Here is a 14,762-nt window from a genome sequence, read left to right as displayed (position 1 = left end):
CTAGACAATAGACTAGACTATAGACTAGACTATAGACTAGACTATAGACTAGACTACAGACTAGACTACAGACTAGACTATAGACTAGACTAAAGACTAGACTATAGACTAGACTATAGACTAGACTATAGACTAGACTATAGACTAGACTATAGACTAGACTATAGACTAGACTATAGACTATACTATAGACTAGACTATAGACTAGACTATAGACTAGACAATAGACTAGACTATAGACTAGAATATAGACTAGACTATAGACTAGACTACAGACTAGACTATAGACTAGACTATAGACTAGACTATAGACTAGACTATAGACTAGACTATAGACTAGACTATAGACTATACTACAGACTAGACTATAGACTAGACTATAGACTAGACTAGACTATAGACTAGACTAGACTATATACTAGACTATAGACTAGACTACAGACTAGACTATAGACTAGAATATAGACTATAGACTAGACTATAGACTAGACTATAGACTAGACTATAGACTTGACTATAGACTAGACTATAGACTAGACTATAGACTAGACTATAGACTAGACTATAGACTAGACTATAGACTAGACTATAGACTAGACTATAGACTAGACTATAGACTAGACTATAGACTAGACTATAGACTAGACTATTAGACTAGACTATAGACTAGACTATAGACTAGACTATAGACTAGACTATAGACTAGACTATAGACTAGACTATAGACTAGACTATAGACTAGACTATAGACTAGACTATAGACTAGACTATAGACTAGACTATAGACTAGACTATAGACTAGACTATAGACTAGACTTAGACTAGACTATAGACTAGACTATAGACTAGACTATAGACTAGACTATAGACTAGACTATAGACTAGACTATAGACTAGACTATAGACTAGACTATAGACTAGACTATAGACTAGACTATAGACTAGACTATAGACTAGACTATAGACTAGACTATAGACTAGACTATAGACTAGACTATAGACTAGACTATAGACTATGACTATAGACTAGACTATAGACTAGACTATAGACTAGACTATAGACTAGACTATAGACTAGACTATAGACTAGACTAGACTATAGACTAGACTATAGACTAGACTATAGACTAGACTATAGACTAGACTATAGACTAGACTATAGACTAGACTATAGACTAGACTATAGACTAGACTATAGACTAGACTATAGACTAGACTATAGACTAGACTATAGACTAGACTATAGACTAGACTATAGACTAGACTATAGACTAGACTATAGGTCTATAGCAGGTCTTGAACTTGCGGACCATAAAACAGAGGCTGTTCTTATTAGCAACAGAAGGAAGAAGGAAACAATTACTATTAAAATAGGTGCATCTGAAATTAAGTCAGTAGCGGCGATTAAATACCTGGGAGTCATGATTGACGAAAGGCTCAATTACAAAACACATTTAAAATATTCATGTGAAAAGGCAACAACAGTAAATAATGCATTAAGCAGGATCATGCCAAACGTGGGAGGCCCAAGGCAAAGCCGAAGGATACTACTATCCAGAGTAACGATGTCGGTCCTATTATATGGCGCATCTATATGGGCGAAATCAATAAGAAGCACATCTCGGAAAGACCAAATGTCTTTATTTCGATAATGCTGTCTTAGAGTTTGTAGAGGTTACAGGACTACATCCCTCGAAGCAATAAGCGTAATTGCTGGAATCATAGCAATTGATATGGCAGCCGAAGAGCTACACGCATGCGAAAAATATTGGAGCGTAACGAAACAATGCGAAATTGGCAAGAGAGGTGGGAAAATAGTCAAAAGGGGAGATGGACATACAGGCTCATACCTGTAATCAAGAAATGGGTAGAGCGTAAGCATGGAGAGGTAAACTACCACCTTACTCAGTTTTTGACAGGCCATGGAGGCTATAGGTGTTATCTATATAAATTTGGGCACGATGATTCACCACATTGTCCAACTTGTGAAGAGCCGGAGGACGCAGAACATGTAGTCTTTAAATGTCGTAGATTCGATGGTCATAGACGCGAAGTAGAGGTTGGTGTAGGACATGATATTAACCCTGGAAATATAATTGATATCATGATTACTTCACCGGAAAAGTGGGAACTAATATCGAACTATATAACCGATATAAACCTGCTGTTACAACTGGAGGAAAAAAGTCGAAAAGAGCAAAGGAGAAATGCGCTAAATGTGGAGATAGCATAGATGCTTACCATCCCCGCGACGTAATACCTAAAGGCAGTTCCGCGGGGTTTAGCGGTTGACGATGGGAAGGCGGTTTAGTGAGTACGTGGCGCAAAACATAGCTGAATCTCACATAATGGATTATAATTCATATCTATGAAGATTCCGCACCCCATTATAAAAAAAAAAAGACTATAGACTAGACTATAGACTAGACTAGACTATAGACTATAGACTATAGACTATAGACTATAGACTATAGACTATAGACTAGACTAGACTAGACTAGACTATAGACTAGACTATAGACTAGACTATAGACTAGACTATAGACTAGACTATAGACTAGACTATAGACTAGACTATAGACTAGACTATAGACTATACCATGGACCAGAGGTCTATTGACTACTGTGGACTATTTTTCTAAACTTTATGCGTTAGAAAAAAGTACCGAAAATGTCGTGTTTGGAACATTTTAGAATATAATCCCTAGATTTGGTAACATATATTTTCAATAGATATTTTAATTTGAAGGTTTTTGTTTTTTATTTTACAGCTTTTTTCATTTTAGGTGACGATGTGTGTGGCCTTGTATTCTAAAACAACATATTAAAAATAAAACTTTTGAGTTGCTTTTTTCCAACATCTGTCAGCTTCACTTAGAAAACATTAGTAGGAAGTTTGAAGTACAGTTTTTTAGAAACTTTTCAAATGAACAATGAAAGAAAACTTTTAAAATTTAGAAATTTGTTGGGAATCATTAAATTTCGAAATATTTAAGAAAATATGGAAATATTGAAAAAGGTGCAATTGACGACAACTAAATCAAATAAATGTTATACATATGCATTATATCAACAAACTAACAATTGTAGGGTAAAAGTACCGAAGGAAACGAATAATTATTTAAAGGGTAGATAATGCAGTAATAAAACTAAGTGGACACTTCTTCTTAGTCTTACACTTCATTAAAATGCATTTAAGAAAATGAAAAAGAAAAAAACTAAAAACAGTTGGGTAACAGAAAGCAAGAAACAATAGTTCTTAAGTTGTATTAAACGAATGAATAATGCAGATTATTGCCAACCGGAAACGGAAATACTAAAAATTAATGAAGTTCTTACAGACAAACATACACTGTATAAAATGTATAGAATATTTGGTAACAACTCACTACAAAAAGCAAAATAAACCAAACTTTAAACGAAATGAATAAATTATTCGAGTATTCACAGGAAAACTACTAAGAGACATTTAATTTCTAAGGAAATACTCGTACATTTTGGCCAAGATAAAGATTTCTAACAAAAAACTAACAAAACAAGTAAAAGTATAGTTAGTTATTTTTAGCATTAGCAAAAAAAAAAAACAATAGAAATACATATTACACAAGTACAACTACTATACTGAGTAGTATTCATTTCATTTAACATACATATACATACATATATACATATCCTAAGATACATATATAAACTACTCGAGTAGCAGAATTCAACTTAAAGAATGAAAAAAATTATGTATGTTTGTGTGTATATTTATAAGTGGGTACTTGTCCAATATTCTTTAAAATTCTATATGAAAGTACAATAACAACAAAAAAGGAGAATTTAATCGATTTTTTACGTGATGTTCAAATCAACACACACTCACTCGTGCACACTAACCCTTGCAGATCACTGTGAGAGGCCCGAACTAGTTTACAGAATTAGCTACGTGATTAACCAACAACTTTCTATAATAAATTCTACTGTAGAGTGGAACTATAAAGTCTCAGTTATAGATCGGACAACTCTACTGTAGAGCGGATTATAGTCTAAACTATAGATTGGACTACAGAATGGATTATAGTCTCGACTACAGATTGGACTTTAGTCCCTACTATAGACTGGACTATAGTCTCAATTTTAGACTGGACTATAATCTCGGCTATAGTCCCGACTATAGACTAAAAACCAGTATATGGCCTATAGACTGGACTTAAGTCTTGACTATAGGCTGGAGCTGGTCTCACACCAAATCTTATAAAGTATGAAGTAGATTCAATCCCGATTCAATGGAGAGCGTGAGCTGCGAGAGACCAATAGAGAGCGTGAGCTGCGAGTTCAGTATGGTCGTGATATTAATGAGGTTGACAATATACCTTTGTGTTACAGGCTGGAAAAATCTCAGAAAGGATGAAATAGATTCAATCCCTATTCAAAGAGCAAACAATCAATAGAGAGCGAAAGCCGCGAGTTCAGCATGGTCGTGATGACGATGGAGTTGACAATTCACCAATATGCTGGTACTCTGAAGAACTTGGAAAGAAGTAACCGACTCCTTTTGTGATGGCAATAAGCTGGAACTAGCAGAGAAGAGGAATTTTCTGGTGCTCTTAAAATCTTCTAAGAGAATGCAATAGTAAACTGGCCTATTAGCACATATTGGGAATTCCTAGAAGCCATTTTAAAAATTAGGAAGATCCCGATTGGAAGGACTGTTACAACAATCCAGACGGTACCCACTGCAGCATTAGCCGCTACAGGTAACATTAAGTAATCAAATCCTAAAAACGATTAGGTAATCACTCGTTAATCACATTCTAAATGCGAGGAGGTAAAACAGAACCAACATCACCTCCAAAATTCGGAAGGTGCCAATTAAAAGCATTCTATCACTAGACCTGATAAAGACACTGCAGTGCCAATAACAGTATCCAATGCACAAATAGCTATTTAAGGCTACCCGAAGGAGACGATCAGTGAAAACTGCACTATATGACCCATTGAAATAGCTAAGACGGTGCCCACTGCATCATTAGCCATTACATGTAACATCGAGGAATCGAATCCTAAAATCACTCATCAAATTCTAAAAGCGAGGAGTTAAAACAGGGACAACATCATTTCCAAAATCGAGAAGGTGCCAATCAAAAGGGCTGCTATCACTAGGCCTGATAAGAACACTGCAGTGCCAATAATAGTATCCAATGCACTAGGTTAATATAACGGTACGAATTTGAGTGGCCACACTGTATAATTGGCACAACTATACAAAATTGGAAGTGCCGGTTCAGACGAATGTAGAGCATTCTAAATACCTGGAAAGTGATGTATATCCCCCACGAACACTGATTAGAAAATTCTTAAGAATTACGTCCAGGAAACTGAATTTATCGGGCGATCATACTTTCATTGATCACTATATCATTTTGTTTACCAATAAAAATTGTCCATGCTATATACTGGACTATAGTCTATACTATACACTGGTCTATGGTCTATAAATTGGTCTATATAATGCACTATAGTCTGGACTATAGACTATACTATACTATAATCTGGACTATATACAGGACTATAGTCTGGACTATATACAGGACTATAGTCTGGACTATATACTGGACTATAGCCTGGACTATAGATTACACATCCAAAATTGGGAAGGTGCCAATTAAAGCATTCTATCACTAGGCCTGATAAGGACACTGTGTCAATAACAGTATCTAATGCACAAATAGCTATTTAAGGCTACCCTAAGGAGACGATCAGTGAAAACTGCACTAAATGAAGTTATCGAGTACATAGTCTCTGGAAACGTTGCTAGTTATATCACCTAAGACGGTGCCCACTGCATCATTAACCATTACATGTAACATTGAGGAACCCAATCCTAAAATCACTCATCAAATTCTAAAAGCGAGGAGTTAAAACAGGGACAACATCATTTCCAAAATCGGGAAGGTGCCAATCAAAAGGGCTGCTATCACTAGGCCTGATAAGAACACTGCAGTGCCAATAATAGTATCCAATGCACTAGGTTAATATAACGGTACGAATTTGAGTGGCCACACTGTATAATTGGCACAACTATACAAAATTGGAAGTGCCGGTTCAGACGAATGTAGAGCATTCTAAATATCTGGAAAGTGATGTATATCCCCCACAAACACTGATTAGAAAATTCTTAAGAATTACGTCCAGGAAACTGAATTTATCGGGCGATCATACTTTCATTGATCACTATATCATTTTGTTTACCAATAAAAATTGTCCATGCTATATACTGGACTATAGTCTATACTATACACTGGTCTATGGACTATAAATTGGTCTATATAATGCACTATAGTCTGGACTATAGACTATACTATACTATAATCTGGACTATATACAGGACTATAGTCTGGACTATATACAGGACTATAGTCTGGACTATATACTGGACTATAGCCTGGACTATAGCCTGGACTATAGATTAGACTATATAGGCTCCATGATATATACTGGACTATTGTCTGAACTATAACCTGACTATAGTCTGGATCATAGACTGGAATATAAACTGGACTATAGTCTGGAGTATAGATTGAACTATAGTATGGAATATAGTCTCCACTGTAGCATTGACTATATTCTGACTATATTGACTTGACTATAGTCTCCTATATAGACTGGACTTTAGTCTCCACTAAAGACTGAACTATAGTCTCGGCTATAGACTGGCCTATAGTCTCAACTACGGACAGGGATATAGTTTCTACTATGGACTGTAATAGAGTCATAACTATAGAAGTCTTAATTATGGTCTCGACTGACCATTACTGACTGAACTCTGGACTCAGGATACCGAAATAACAATTGACTGCTTCCTTCCATTGGATAGACTTGTCAAATAAACATTTTAAAAATTATGCTTCCCTTCCATTTGAAAACTGCTGGGATGTTAGTATTGTTTTTTGTGTATGTATCTGTTTAATATTGTTTGTTTTTCCTTTCACTTTTGCAAGTTTTATTTAATTCTTTTTAGTCGGTTTAAATTTACGAGTGAGTATGTTTGGGAGCTATGGGTTCACTAGTAGTATATATGTACATATGTACGTAGTCAACCAATCCTTTGTGTATACGAGTAAGAGATATCTAAAGAACCCTTCTCGTTTGTAAGAGAACTTACAGTTTATGGTCAAGTCATTTTAAAATGACGCATGTCACATTCATACATATTCAAATTGTTCATATTGTTTAATTTTAAGCGTTTAAATTGATTTAGATACAAAGTATGTATATACGTATTTTTCAAAAAATATGTAACCGAATTTGTGAAACATAATGTAATACCCTACATCAGATACATTCGTTCTAAATTGAGTTTAAGTTCTAAGAAAGTCAGTTGACTATATTAAGACCGCGAGATACGAGTTATAATGACTAACACCCGCACTGTACCAACTACAACCACTAATGTTTCAACCAATTTAGTTGTTGTTGTTTCTTTTTTGCATATGCCGTATAAATATAGTTTTTGTTTTTTTTAGCGTAAATTATTTATGCGCGAGTGTGAAGATTGTGGTCATTGTTGTTGGTTTTTTATTTCGATTATAAAATGTCCTTTGCCATTTATTTTACTGCAGTCATATGCTACAAACAATGTCACTTATGCAATGTATGTTTGTAGGGATTAAATGTTACCACTGGGAAAAAACCAAGGCCCTATTTGCAGACCTTTTTCAAACACCTTAAAATTTTCTTGAAACGTTCCGAAGATTCAATTTTGATGTTGTGGGGATATGTGGAAAAAAGTAGAAGAAATCTGAGACTTTTCAAAAACATAGTCGACATAGTTAATAACGATATATTTCAGACTTATCGCTAGGCTTTAGACTAGACTATAGACTAGACTATAGACTGGACTATAGACTAGACTATAGACTAGACTATAGACTAGACTATAGACTAGACTATAGACTAGACTATAGTCTAGACTATATACTAGACTATAGACTAGACTAGACTAGACATAACTAGACTATAGACTAGACTATAGACTAGACTATAGACTACACTATAGACTACACTATAGACTAGACTATAGACTAGACTATAGACTAGACTATAGACTAGACTATAGACTAGACTATAGACTATAGACTAGACTATAGACTAGACTAAGACTAGACTATAGACTAGACTATAGACTAGACTATAGACTAGACTATAGACTAGACTATAGACTAGACTATAGACTAGACTAGACTAGACTATAGACTAGACTATAGACTAGACTATAGACTAGACTATAGACTAGACTATAGACTAGACTATAGACTAGACTATAGACTAGACTATAGACTAGACTATAGACTAGACTATAGACTAGACTATAGACTAGACTATAGACTAGACTATAGACTAGACTATAGACTAGACTATAGACTAGACTATAGACTAGACTATAGACTAGACTATAGACTAGACTATAGACTAGACTATAGACTAGACTATAGACTAGACTATAGACTAGACTATAGACAAGACTTAGATAGACTATAGACTAGACTATAGACGACTATAGACTAGACTATAGACTAGACTATAGACTAGACTATAGACTAGACTATAGACTAGACTATAGACTAGACTATAGACTAGACTATAGACTAGACTATAGACTAGACTATAGACTAGACTATAGACTAGACTATAGACTAGACTATAGACTAGATATAGACTATAGACTAGACTATAGACTAGACTATAGACTAGACTAGACTAGACTATAGACTAGACTATAGACTAGACTATAGACTAGACTATAGACTAGACTATAGACTAGACTATAGACTAGACTATAGACTAGACTATAGACTAGACTATAGACTAGCCTATAGACTAGACTATAGACTAGACTATAGACTAGACTATAGACTAGACTATAGACTAGACTATAGACTAGACTATAGACTAGACTATAGACTAGACTATAGACTAGACTATAGACTAGACTATAGACTAGACTATAGACTAGACTATAGACTAGACTATAGACTAGACTATAGACTAGACTATAGACTAGACTATAGACTAGACTATAGACTAGACTATAGACTAGACTATAGACTAGACTATAGACTAGACTATAGACTAGACTATAGACTAGACTATAGACTAGACTATAGACTAGACTATAGACTAGACTATAGACTAGACTATAGACTAGACTATAGACTAGACTATGACTAGACTATAGACTAGACTATAGACTAGACTATAGACTAGACTATAGACTAGACTATAGACTAGACTATAGACTAGACTATAGACTAGACTATAGACTAGACTAGACTAGACTATAGACTAGACTATAGACTAGACTATAGACTAGACTATAGACTAGACTATAGACTAGACTATAGACTAGACTATAGACTAGACTATAGACTAGACTATAGACTAGACTATAGACTAGACTATAGACTAGACTATAGACTAGACTATAGACTAGACTATAGACTAGACTATAGACTAGACTATAGACTAGACTATAGACTAGACTATAGACTAGACTATAGACTAGACTATAGACTAGACTATAGACTAGACTATAGACTAGACTATAGACTAGACTATAGACTAGACTATAGACTAGACTATAGACTAGACTATAGACTAGACTATAGACTAGACTATAGACTAGACTATAGACTAGACATAGACTAGACTATAGACTAGACTATAGGACTAGACTATAGACTAGACTATAGACTAGACTATAGACTAGACTATAGACTAGACTATAGACTAGACTATAGACAGACTATAGACTAGACTATAGACTAGACTATAGACTAGACTATAGACTAGACTATAGACTAGACTATAGACTAGACTATAGACTTAGACTATAGACTAGACTAATATAGATAGGACTATAGACTAGACTATAGACTAGACTATAGACTAGACTATAGACTAGACTATAGACTAGACTATAGACTAGACTATAGACTAGACTATAGACTAGACTATAGACTAGACTATAGACTAGACTATAGACTAGACTATAGACTAGACTATAGACTAGACTATAGACTAGACTATAGACTAGATATAGGACTAGCTATGACTAGATAGACTAGACTATAGACTAGTATTAGACTAGATATAGACTAGACTATAGACTAGACTATAGACTAGACTAGACTATAGACTATAGACTAGACTATAGACTAGATATAGACTAGACTATAGACTAGACTATAGACTAGATATAGACTAGGACTATAGACTAGATATAGACTAGACTATAGACTAGACTATTAGACTAGACTATAGAATAGGACTAGACTGAATATAGACTAGACTATAGACTAGGACTATAGACTAGACATAGACTAGACTATAGACTAGACTATAGACTAGACTATAGACTAGACTATAGACTAGACTATAGACTAGACTATAGACTAGCTATAGACTAGACTATAGACTATAGACTAGACTAGACTAGACTATAACTAGACTATAGACTAGGACTATAGACTAGACTATAGACTAGACTATAGACTAGACTATAGACTAGACTATAGACTAGACTATAGACTAGACTATAGACTAGACTATAGACTAGACTATAGACTAGACTATAGACTAGACTATAGACTAGACTATAGACTAGACTATAGACTAGACTATAGACTAGACTATAGACTAGACTATAGACTAGACTATAGACTAGACTATAGACTAGACTATAGACTAGACTATAGACTAGACTATAGACTAGACTATAGACTAGACTATAGACTAGACTATAGACTAGACTATAGACTAGACTATAGACTAGACTATAGACTAGACTATAGACTAGACTATAGACTAGATATAGACTAGACTATAGACAGACTATAGACTAGACTATAGACTAGACTATAGACTAGACTATAGACTAGACTATAGACTAGACTATAGACTAGACTATAGACTAGACTATAGACTAGACTATAGACTAGACTAGACTATAGACTAGACTATAGACTAGACTATAGACTAGACTATAGACTAGACTATAGACTAGACTATAGACTAGACTATAGACTAGACTATAGACTAGACTATAGACTAGACTATAGACTAGACTATAGACTAGACTATAGATAGGCTATCGACTAACTATAGAATAGGCTATCGACTAGACTACAGACTAGAATATAGACTAGATATGGTCAACAATATAGACTAGATTCTAGGCTAGACTTTAGACTATAGACTAGGTTATAGACTAGACTATAGACTACAATGTTGTCACACTATAGACTAGACTATAGACTAGACTATAGACTAGACTATAGACTAGACTATAGACTAGACTATAGACTAGACTATAGACTAGACTATAGACTAGACTATAGACTAGACTATAGACTAGACTATAGACTAGACTATAGACTAGACTATAGACTAGACTATAGACTAGACTATAGACTAGACTATAGACTAGACTATAGACTAGACTATAGACTAGACTATAGACTAGACTATAGACTAGACTATAGACTAGACTATAGACTAGACTATAGACTAGACTATAGACTAGACTATAGACTAGACTATAGACTAGACTATAGACTAGACTATAGACTAGACTATAGACTAGACTATAGACTAGACTATAGACTAGACTATAGACTAGACTATAGACTAGACTATAGACTAGACTATAGACTAGACTATAGACTAGACTATAGACTAGACTATAGACTAGACGATAGACTAGACTATAGACTAGACTATAGACTAGACTATAGACTAGACTATAGACTAGACTATAGACTAGACTATAGACTAGACTATAGACTAGACTATAGACTAGACTATAGACTAGACTATAGACTAGACTATAGACTAGACTATAGACTAGACTATAGACTAGACTATAGACTAGATTATAGACTAGACTATAGACTAGACTATAGACTAGACTATAGACTAGACTATAGACTAGACCATAGACTAGACTATAGACTAGACTATAGACTAGACTATAGACTAGACTATAGACTAGACTATAGACTAGACTATAGACTAGACTATAGACTAGACTATAGACTAGACTATAGACTAGACTATAGACTAGACTATAGACTAGACTATAGACCAGACTATAGACTAGACTATAGACTAGACTATAGACTAGACTATAGACTAGACTATAGACTAGACTATAGACTAGACTATAGACTAGACTATAGACTAGACTATAGACTAGACTATAGCCTAGACTATAGACTAGACTATAGACTAGACTATAGACTAGACTATAGACTAGACTACAGACTAGACTATAGACTAGACTATAGACTAGACTATAGACTAGACTATAGACTAGACTATAGACTAGACTATAGACTAGACTATAGACTAGACTATAGACTAGACTATAGACTAGACTATAGACTAGACTATAGACTAGACTATAGACTAGACTATAGACTAGACTATAGACTAGACTATAGACTAGACTATAGACTAGACTATAGACTAGACTATAGACTAGACTATAGACTAGACTATAGACTAGACTATAGACTAGACTATAGACTAGACTATAGACTAGACTATAGACTAGACTATACTAGACTATAGACTAGACTATAGACTAGACTATAGACTAGACTATAGAATAGGCTATCGACTAGACTATAGAATAGGCTATCGACTAGACTACAGACTAGAATATAGACTAGATATGGTCAACAATATAGACTAGATTCTAGGCTAGACTTTAGACTATAGACTAGGTTATAGACTAGACTATAGACTACAATGTTGTCAACACTATAGACTAGACTATAGACTAGACTATAGACTAGACTATAGACTAGACTATAGACTAGACTAAAGACTAGACTAGACTATAGACTAGACTATAGACTAGACTATAGACTAGACTATAGACTAGACTATAGACTAGACTATAGACTAGACTAGACTATAGACTAGACTATAGACTAGACTATAGACTAGACTATAGACTAGACTATAGACTAGACTATAGACTAGACTATAGACTAGACTATAGACTAGACTATAGACTAGACTATAGACTAGACTATAGACTAGACTATAGACTAGACTATAGGCTAGACTATAGGCTAGACTATAGGACTAGACTATAGACTAGACTATAGACTAGACTATAGACTAGACGATAGACTAGACTATAGACTAGACTATAGACTAGACTATAGACTAGACTATAGACCTAGACTATAGACTAGACTATAGACTAGACTATAGACTAGGACTATAGACTAGACTATAGACTAGACTATAGACTAGACTATAGACTAGACTATAGACTAGACTATAGACTAGACTATAGACTAGACTATAGACTAGACTATAGACTAGACTATAGACTAGACTATAGACTAGACTATAGGACTAGACTATAGACTAGACTATAGACTAGACTATAGACTAGACTATAGACTAGACTATAGACTAGACTATAGACTAGACTATAGACTAGACTATAGACTAGACTATAGACTAGACTATAGACTAGACTATAGACTAGTATTCTAGGCTAGACTTTAGACTATAGACTAGGTTATAGACTAGACTATAGACTAGACTATAGAATAGGCTATCGACTAGACTATAGAATAGGCTATCGACTAGACTACAGACTAGAATATAGACTAGATATGGTCAATAATATAGACTAGATTGTAGGCTAGACTTTAAACTATAGACTAGGTTATAGACTAGACTATAGACTACAATGTTGTCAACACTATAGACTAGACTATAGACTACAATGTTGTCAACACTATAGACTAGACTATAGACTCGACTATAGACTTGACTATAGACTAGACTATAGACTAGACTATAGACTAGACTATAGACTAGACTATAGACTAGACTATAGACTAGACTATAGACTAGACTATAGACTAGACTATAGACTAGACTATAGACTAGACTATAGACTAGACTATAGACTAGACTATAGACTAGACTATAGACTAGACTATAGACTAGACTATAGACTAGGACTATAGACTAGACTATAGACTAGACTATAGACTAGACTATAGACTAGACTATAGACCAGACTATAGACTAGACTATAGACTAGACTATAGACTAGACTATAGACTAGACTATAGAATAGGCTATCGACTAGACTATAGAATAGGCTATCGACTAGACTACAGACTAGAATATAGACTAGATATGGTCAACAATATAGACTAGATTCTAGGCTAGACTTTAGACTATAGACTAGGTTATAGACTAGACTATAGACTACAATGTTGTCAAACACTATAGACTAGACTATAGACTCGACTATAGACTTGACTATAGACTTGACTAAACATTGGTCTATTGACTGCTATGTAGACAACTTATCAAGGGTCCATAAGTTTGCAAAAGTACCAATAAAGTCGTAGGTAACACTACGGCTATATTTTTAGATATCAAAAAGCGATAAAGTACTTTATTTTATAATATTTTTTATAGCTTATTGTGATGCCACCAATTATTTTATTGACATATTTTAATAAATGACGTATTGTATGCACCAACATCAAGACAACATTAACGATAAATAACTTAATAAAAAATATCACTTAATTAATGACTTTCACTGGCTATGATGCATGATTTACAAATTATTTTTAATTGGTCAAGTGAACATTGTAGTAGTAATTATTTTTCATTTATAGATTACAATGAAAAGAAATATTAAAACATATGAGTTAAGACACAACAAC

Source organism: Lucilia sericata, unplaced genomic scaffold, assembly GCF_015586225.1.
Source record: "Lucilia sericata isolate MDLA Ls3-8-SP2 unplaced genomic scaffold, ASM1558622v1 Contig000635F_arrow, whole genome shotgun sequence".
Classification (NCBI taxonomy): domain Eukaryota; kingdom Metazoa; phylum Arthropoda; class Insecta; order Diptera; family Calliphoridae; genus Lucilia; species Lucilia sericata.
The sequence above is the reverse complement of the archived record's forward strand: the minus strand, read 5'-3'. Positions refer to the sequence as shown.